We start from the raw sequence: 10328 nt of genomic DNA, 5'->3' as shown, positions 1-10328 counted from the left end.
AAGTCAAAAGTGTATAATTATGTCTTAACATAAGTTTAATTAAATAAAAATGAATTATTAAAGTTTAGATAAGTTTAAATGATATAATTAATATAACACAAGTATTTAATTAATTAATTAAATATTAGTCATAATATAAGTATTATTAATTAATAATAAATTTTAAATCATATCATAAGTATCATTAATTAATAATGAATTATTAATCATATCATAAGTTTCTAATTATAATCATTAAATCATAAGTATTTAATAATTAAATTATAATTAAATAATAACTAAGCCTTATAATAATTTAATAATTAATTAATCCTTATTATAAGTCTTATTATAATAATCTCATAATATAAGTTTAATACTTATCATAAGTATTTTCCATTAATAATGAAAGTATTATTAATCACAAGTTTAATTAAAATATTAATTAAATCATAAGTATTAATTAAATGATATAATAAATATATATCATAAGTCTTAAATAATAATGATAATAATTACTTTTTATATCATAAGTAATTAAATGATAATGAAATCCATTATTTATATCATAAGTTTAATAATAAATCCCAAGTTTTAAATCAAAAGTTCATCGGGTCGTATCCTGAGCCCCGGGTGTCGGTTCTCGGCGAGCCTTACATATATCTCCGCCTAAGCAAATCACCCGACACTTTGGTACACTCAAGAACACACCATGAACAGCCCACAAGTCGTGATATACAGCCAATACACTACTTGGAACTTCAATTCAATCAAAAACGTGTTTTAGACGTAACGGGTGATTCGTGGCTCGGATTGAGATGACCCGAACATGAAAGTTCGCCCCACCATCAGTCCTAATACACTAACACACCCTAAAGTCACCAAATATGGTTACAAAGTCGGACCAAACCTGGTTCATAACAATATCACATTTCAATTTCAACAAAATACCATTTTGATCGAATCTAGGGCTCCGGGAATCGAAACGACATGAATCCGGAGTCTAAAATTAATGTCTTGATGAGAGGAACTCATCTAGATACTTTATTTTAACTTTTATAACAGTCACAATTACAGAAAGACACGAATTAGCTGCTGTCCCGATTATATCAAACCCAAAACATATGTATTCGAGTAATTCTATGCATACCATCAACAATACAATAACATATGATCATCATACTACTAATATAACATATAAAATCAGTGAAATATGTGAAAAATTAAAAATCTAGGGTTAGGGTTTATACCCTAATCAAGAATCAAGAAGATGAAGCATGTAGATCGCGAAATGGAGAATCTGTTTGTGTATCTAGTCTTGCAAAATGATGATCAATTGATGTTTTATTGTTCTTGGCCGATTTTTGGTGATGGAAGAGGCTAGGGAGGCTGCATAATTCGTTCTAAATGAGAGGGAGGAGAGGAGAGCTTTTAGGGTATGATTAAAATGAAAGTAGTAGTGAGATTTTGACTAAAAGCCACAAGTATGCAAAAATTGCACCAAACACCCCTCCCCTTCAAAATTTCGGCTGTGAACTGAATGGGGTGGGCCCCATAGTGACCCAATTTGATAAATGACAAAATCCTAGTGGCCCGAACGCCCGAACGAAACCCGAAACGCGAAAACACCGCTACGCGATTGATTTTTCGGAGAGATAATAAATACGCGACGAATAAAATATATAAACACTATATATAATCATATGACATCAAAATATCATATTTAAAATAATTAGGACTTAAAAATCCCAAAAACTTGACCGTTGGTTTGAAAACCGAAAAGATTCGCCGGATAGAAATCCGCGACTCGTAGGAACGTATAATTTAAAATATGAATACAAATATTCATATAACACATAATAATTAATATATTATTACAAAAATAATAATATAGGTCATAGAAATGACGTGGCACGAATAACAATTAACGGTCGTTAAATAATTAATGACAAAAGATAACGGAAAAAGTAGGGTCGTTACAATAGACCAGGGAGGAAATACGGGCGATGGAGTAGGAATATAGTTTCTACCTACATGTTGGCAATGAGCTATGATTTGTTTTTGATGAACTTGCCAATCTTCAAATGCTCGATGTCTAGCATTTTCATACTCTTGTGAAGCTATAAACCTTTGCATTTCTGTCATTTCATTTCCCCCTCCCACATTACCGGGCTGTTGGTTTCTCTCAACCTGTGGATGTCTACCATGGTATTGTACTGCGACGTTATTTCGCCTCTTCAAAACCTTCGCACCATGGTATACATTTAAACCTATTGTATCGCGGGGTTCTGGTTCTTTGACTAATAATCCCCCCCGACTTATATCCACACCGAGATATTCAGCAATCAAAGTAATAAATATACCACCTCCTATTATGCTATGCGGTCTCATCCCCCTAACCATAGCTGATAAATAATAACCCACACAATAAGGTATACTTACAGCGCTTTGTGGGTCTCGAATATACATGTGGTAAAACAAATCCTGTTCATTTACCTTTTCCTTATTCTTACCTCGTTGTGTAATCGAATTGGCTAAAAACCTATGAATTACTCTTAACTCTGCTCTATCTATATCCAAATAAGAGTAATTTCCCCCTTTAAATAGGTGATGGCTAGTCATTTGACTCCATACACCATGCGTATCAAAATTTTTGTCTATCTTTCTACCATTTAGTATCAACCCTCTACAATCGACAGATGCTAACTCCTCAGGCGTATATATACGTAAAGCCTGAGCCATGTCTAGTAAAGACATGTGGCGCATCGAACCTCTTAACAAAAATCTAATAAAAGATCGATCGGTTAAACTAACTACCCGATCATTTATTTCTATACTACACAATAATTCTTCACACCATACTTTATATACAGGTCTACGCATGTTGAATAAACGTACCCAATCGTTAAAAGTAGAATTACCATACCTCTGTGTAAGTAATTCTCTAATTGGCCCGGCTAATTCTACAGCTTCTAACGGTGCCCATTCTATTACCTTAGGTACTTCAACAGCTTTAGAATGAAGAGTATGCAAACCCCTTTGGTATTTTGGATAATCTATCCAACGTCTGTCAAATCTCAAGTTCGGGTGCAAATCTTCCAAGTGCATATCTGAAAATGTCATGACTGGATGAGGTATATCTTGTTTGTAGTAGTTATCCACCTCCTGTTGTTCCGTATTCTCAGCAGGAGCATTGCGAGCTTGGGATGAAGATTCACCCCTTTCAGTCTGCAAAACACATCAAACACAATTTTTGTGCATCCAAATATGCATTAGTGTCAGCAAAATCATCAATCAAAATAATTACAATGACATGTTCAATTTATATCAAACTTATACTCATTTTCATATTTTTATCAAATCTACACTTTTTCAAATAAGCATATACGAAAATGTTCGCCAAGTTCATAAGCATTCAACTCAAATAACATGTCAAAATAATCATTACTAGCAATTAAACAAGTTTCAAATGGCATTATCTCACAAAAATCAAGTTCATGAATTTTAGACTTGAAAAAGTCCACTTTAATTCTCAAAATCATGTTTAGGCTCAAAGTTTGGATCATTTAACTACCTAAACATGTTACACTACTTAATTTAGCAATAATTCATGACAAAAATCGGCCATAACCTGTTTATATCAAAAAGCCCCAAATTTGCTCAAGAACACAAACCCTAGATTACTCAAAATTTGAAGTTTAAGGCTTCTAATCATGTTAAATAGCATCAATCTAGGTTATACAAGCATAATACACAAGCAATTTAAGCATAATTACACTAAAAAGAATTAAAATCGAATTGGGGAAAAAATTGCTCAAGAACACTAATTTTTGGATTAAATGGTGTTTAGGTGTAGAAATTTACCGTTTTTCTTGAGTAATTCCTTAATAACATCCTTCTCAACATGATTTTAGTAAAAGATTTGATGATTTTCGGTGAAAAAATTCGATTTTGGGAGTAATTTTTTGGTATTTTTCGCAGTTTATGTGGGTGTTGTGTGTGGACTGAGCTGATTCCAACGTTTTTATTTTTTTTCTGTAATTTCTGAACTCCGCGAGTCGCGGTGATTTTGCCCATCAAACTCCGCGAGTCGCGATGCTTTTTTTTTTTATAAATCTTAACTTATAAAACAAATATAAAATAAATTTAAAATTTTGTTTTCCTTTGTTTTAGGACGAGGTCGTTTCGGATCGATGTCCTAGTCCGTCCTTCGAAAAATTTTAAAATTTGTCTTTTTGTAGCGATTGTTTTAAAAGCTAAGATTTTTGGGTTTTTTTTTTTTAAAGTTTTTTGGCATACTTTAATTCAATAAGTTTAAAAATAATGATAATAAAAGTTCTCGGCCCTCCCTCGGGTAAAGCAATTTCGGTTCAAAGACCTAGTCTTCAACTCACGACGAATTTTAAAAATCATATTTTTAACTTAGCGAAATAAAGTAAATTTTTGTTTTTAAATTCACACCAAACTTAAATTTAAAATGCATAAAATTAAGAATTCATATAATAAAAATTAAAAATTCACACCAAACTTATATTATATTTTTGTTTTTAAACATACAAACTTATATTAAAAAGATTAATTTTTCAAATATTTACAATTTTAAATATATTAATTTTAAAAAGTTTACAATATTATTTTAATTTTTATATATTAATTTTTTAAAACATGGTAAAATTAAAAATCTTTTTGGCTTTTATCCCACTTTAATCAATCAAATATTATCAAAAATATACGCCCCTCTTTTTGGTAAAGTAATTTCGGTTCCATGACCTAATTTAACTCATGACGAATTTTTGAAATATTTTGGGTTGATTGATTAAAGATATTTATACCTTAAGAATAAACGTTAAATTTCGCAGTGATGTAATAAATTTTTGAATGATATCAATAATTTCGGTCGCCAAACCTAATTTTATTCAATACCAATTTAATATTTTATAGCGAACAAATTAGCGTTTATTATCAAAAGGTTAAAAATAAAAATAAAAATAAAAACTTTACAGACTTACCTGTGAGATAGTATTCTTAGTTATATGATCTATCCCATTCATAAGATAGTCGGTTTAATTGGTTTTCCATGGCTACATAGGCGTAACCTCGAGCATTCAGTTTTTTTTCTTCTAAACATATGAACGGTCCGTCTCTGCATAAAGTAACAAATTTGGTGTTTGAATATGTTTGATTATTTAAACATTTACCTCCATGTGACCATTTTCCGCATTTGTGACATCTTTCTTGGTGTCGTGCTCTTCTTTTCGCTGCGGATTTTGATTTTCCTTTACCAAATTGTAACTTATTATCTTCGCATCTGGATTCTTTTCTTACTCCGTCCAATCTTTCTCTGATTACTGATACTATTTCACTCGGAAGTGTGTCATTATTACATTTAGTGATCAAAGCGTGTAGCATTAGACCATGGTTTAGTTCACAGGAAGTCTTCATTTCGTAAAAACCTAAAAAAAATAAAAATTCAGAATGGGGGGAGAAGACTAGTTCTTTAGGGTCTGCTAGGGAAAGACCATTCGAGTTCCATTTTCGAGAACTACACGAAAACAGACAATCTAACTCTAACAGAAATACGTATTATCCTTTAAAGACTTGATTCTCCCCACATTTAGTTAGCTGTGGTATCGAAATTGTGATTAACTTCATTGTCAACTTCCATTGGACTATCTATGTACTGTTTAACTCTGTGACCATTAACCTTAAATTCAATCCCATTTGAATTTATTAATTCTATCGTTCCGTATGGGAAAACTCTTTTGACTATGAATGGTCCAGACCATCTTGATTTTAATTTTCCAGGAAATAGCTTGAATCGTGAATTGAAAAGAAGAACTCTGTCTCCTTCTTTAAATTCTTTTGAACTTCTGATTCTTTTATCATGCCATTTCTTCATTCTTTCTTTATAGATTAACGAATTTTCGTATGCTTCATGTCTTAATTCTTCTAGTTCGTTTAGTTGACTTAATCGTAGACGTCCAGCTTCATGTAAATCAAGATTACATGTCTTCAAAGCCCAAAATGCTTTGTGTTCAATTTCTACTGGAAGATGACATGCTTTTCCGTAAACGAGTCTAAAAGGTGTGGTTCCAATTGGAGTTTTGTAGGCTGTTCTAAAAACCCAGAGTGTATCCTCTAATTTAATGGACCATTCCTTCGGATTTGATCCTACGGTTTTCTCTAGAATACGTTTTAAAGCTCGGTTGGTATTTTCAACTTGTCCACTTGTTTGTGGATGATATGCGGTGGAGATTTTATGAGTTACTCCATATCTTTTAAGAACTTTCTCAAGTTGATTATTACAGAAATGAGTTCCCCGATCACTTATTAAAGCTTTCGGTGTTCCAAACCTTGCAAAAAGACGTTTTAAAAAGTTGACTACAACTCGTGCATCGTTAGTTGGAAGAGCTCGTGCTTCCGCCTATTTAGATACATAATCAATGGCTACGAGAATATAGAGATTATTATGAGATTTTGGAAATGGACCCATAAAGTCAATACCCCAAATGTCAAATACTTCGCATACTTGAATGACATTTTGTGGCATTTTATCACGTTGACTTATTTTTCCGGCCCTTTGACAAGCATCACAGGATTTGCAAAGAAGGTGTGCGTCTTTGTAAATTGTAGGCCAATAGAATCCAACATCATAAACTTTTCTTGCTGTTAGTTGAGGCCCATAATGCCCTCCTGTTGGTCCTGTGTGACAATGGTTTAAAATTTTACTAGCTTCATCTCCGAATACACATCGGCGTATTATTCCATCTGGACAACTTTTAAATAGATGTGGATCTTCCCAGAAATAGTGTTTTATATCACTGAAGAATTTCTTTCGTTTTTGGTACGATAATCCTTTTTCAAGGAATCCACATACTAAGTAGTTTGCATAGTCTGCAAACCATGGTATTTCATTATAATCTATCTTCAATAGATATTCATCAGGAAAGTTGTCTTGTATGGCCGATTCATTTAGAACTTCTAATTCAGGATTTTCAAGACGAGAAAGATGATCAGCGGCGAGATTTTCTGCTCCTCTTTTATCTCGGATTTCAATATCAAACTCTTGTAAGAGTAAGATCCAACGGATTAATCTTGGTTTGGCATCTTGTTTCGAAAATAGGTATCTAAGAGCAGAATGGTCGGTATAGACCACCGTTTTTGCTAGAACGAGATATGAACGAAATTTGTCAAAAGCAAAGACAATAGCAAGGAGTTCTTTTTCAGTAGTTGTATAGTTTGTTTGTGCTCCTTGTAATGTCTTACTAGCATAATATATAGGTTGAAATCGTTTTTCAATCCTTTGTCCTAAAACGGCTCCCATTGCAAAATCACTTGCATCGCACATAAGTTCAAACGGTAGATTCCAATTTGGTGTTATCATGATCGGCGCATTAGTGAGTTTCTCTTTAAGAATATTAAAAGATTTGATACATTCATCTGAAAAGATGAATGGAGCATCCTTTTCTAGGAGTTTATTCATAGGAGTGGCAATTTTAGAAAAATCTTTTATGAAATGTCGATAAAAACTGGCATGCCCTAGAAAACTCCTAACTCCTCTAACATTGGTGGGATGTGGAAGTTTAGCAATTACATCTACTTTAGCTCTATCCACTTCAATTCCTTCTTTTGAAATTTTATGTCCAAGAACGATGCCTTCTTTAACCATGAAATGGCATTTCTCCCAATTAAGAACTAGATTTGATTGTTCGCATCTAATAAGCATTCGTTCTAGATTAACTAGACATGATTCAAATGTATCACCGAAGACTGAAAAGTCATCCATGAAAACTTCCATGCATTCTTCTATCATGTTTCGTTTTTGGTACGATAATCCTTTTTCAAGGAATCCACATACTAAGTAGTTTGCATAGTCTGCAAACCATGGTATTTCATTATAATCTATCTTCAATAGATATTCATCAGGAAAGTTGTCTTGTATGGCCGATTCATTTAGAACTTCTAATTCAGGATTTTCAAGACGAGAAAGATGATCAGCGGCGAGATTTTCTGCTCCTCTTTTATCTCGGATTTCAATATCAAACTCTTGTAAGAGTAAGATCCAACGGATTAATCTTGGTTTGGCATCTTGTTTCGAAAATAGGTATCTAAGAGCAGAATGGTCGGTATAGACCACCGTTTTTGCTAGAACGAGATATGAACGAAATTTGTCAAAAGCAAAGACAATAGCAAGGAGTTCTTTTTCAGTAGTTGTATAGTTTGTTTGTGCTCCTTGTAACGTCTTACTAGCATAATATATAGGTTGAAATCGTTTTTCAATCCTTTGTCCTAAAACGGCTCCCATTGCAAAATCACTTGCATCGCACATAAGTTCAAACGGTAGATTCCAATTTGGTGTTATCATGATCGGCGCATTAGTGAGTTTCTCTTTAAGAATATTAAAAGATTTGATACATTCATCTGAAAAGATGAATGGAGCATCCTTTTCTAGGAGTTTATTCATAGGAGTGGCAATTTTAGAAAAATCTTTTATGAAATGTCGATAAAAACTGGCATGCCCTAGAAAACTCCTAACTCCTCTAACATTGGTGGGATGTGGAAGTTTAGCAATTACATCTACTTTAGCTCTATCCACTTCAATTCCTTCTTTTGAAATTTTATGTCCAAGAACGATGCCTTCTTTAACCATGAAATGGCATTTCTCCCAATTAAGAACTAGATTTGATTGTTCGCATCTAATAAGCATTCGTTCTAGATTAACTAGACATGATTCAAATGTATCACCGAAGACTGAAAAGTCATCCATGAAAACTTCCATGCATTCTTCTATCATGTCGTGAAAAATCGCCATCATGCACCTTTGAAAGGTTGCAGGGGCGTTACAAAGTCCAAATGGCATGTGTTTGTAAGCAAAAGTACCATAAGGGCACGTGAATGTGGTTTTCTCTTGATCTTCGGGTGCTATTGGAATTTGAAAGTATCCGGAAAATCCATCAATAAAACAATAATAACTATTTCCGGCTAATCTTTCCAACATTTGATTAATAAAAGGTAAGGGAAAGTGATCTTTTCTGGTGGCATCATTTAATTTTCTATAATCAATACATACACGTCATCCTGTTACAGTCCTTGTAGGAATAAGCTCATTTTTTTCATTTGTAATGACAGTCATGCCACCCTTCTTAGGCACGCATTGAACTGGGCTTACCCATGGACTATCAGAGATTGGATAAATTAGACCTGCGTCTAGCAGTTTAATAATTTCTTTTTAACTACATCTTGCATATTTGGATTTAGTCTTCGTTGGCGTTGCACATACGTTTTATGACCTTCTTCCATAAGGATTTTATGTGTGCAATACGAAGGACTTATTCCTTTAATATCATGAATCTTCCATGCAATGGCTGGTTTATGAGCTTTCAACACAGAAATGAGTTGTGATTTCTCATTTTCAGTAAGAGAAGACGATATTATTACAGGTAATTCAGATTCACCATGTAAATAAGCGTATTCCAAATGGTTTGGAAGTGGCTTTAACTCTAATTTCGGAGGTTCTTCTATCGATGATTTGTATCGATATTTGTCTTCTTCTTTTAGCATTTGAATTTCTTCTGTTGTTGGTTCATATCCATTAGTTATAAGTGTAGCTAACATTTCAGCTTCATCAATTGGTTCAGTTCCTTCTCCTAAAGAACATTCTCCTGTTCCTTGTAATTCTGGAAATTCTTCTAACAATTCTGCATGTGAATCTATAGTTTGAATATAATAACATGTATCATCTGCAGATTGCGGTTGTTGCATTGCTCTATCAACTGAAAAGGTAACACTCTCGTCCTCTATACTTAGGGTCAATTTCTTACCGAACACGTCTATCATTGCTTTAGCCGTGTTTAAGAATGGTCTTCCTAATATGAGAGGAACTTGAGAATCTTCTTCCATGTCCAGAACAACAAAATCTACTGAAAATACTAAAGTACCAACTTTAACTAGCATATTCTCCATTATCCCTCTAGGATATTTTATTGATCGATCAGCTAGTTGTATGCTTATTCTTGTTGGTTTCAATTCTTCAAGGTCTAGTTTAGTGTATAGTGAAAATGGCATTAAATTTATACTAGCACCTAAGTCTGCCAATGCTTCTATTGAACTAAGACTACCCAGAAAACATGGAATTATGAAACTTCCTGGATCAGATAGTTTTTCTGGTATCTTATTCAACATCACTGCTGAACAATTAGCATTCATAGTAACAGCCAAGAGTTCTTCCATTTGCTTTCTATTCGAGATTAGATCTTTCAGAAATTTAGCATATCTAGGCATTCCTGAAATCACATCAATGAAAGGAAGATTTACATTTATCTGTTTAAACATATCCAAGAATTTGGATT

The sequence above is a fragment of the Rutidosis leptorrhynchoides genome, chromosome 3 (genome assembly GCF_046630445.1).
Source record: "Rutidosis leptorrhynchoides isolate AG116_Rl617_1_P2 chromosome 3, CSIRO_AGI_Rlap_v1, whole genome shotgun sequence".
Lineage (NCBI taxonomy): Eukaryota > Viridiplantae > Streptophyta > Magnoliopsida > Asterales > Asteraceae > Rutidosis > Rutidosis leptorrhynchoides.
The sequence above is the reverse complement of the archived record's forward strand: the minus strand, read 5'-3'. Positions refer to the sequence as shown.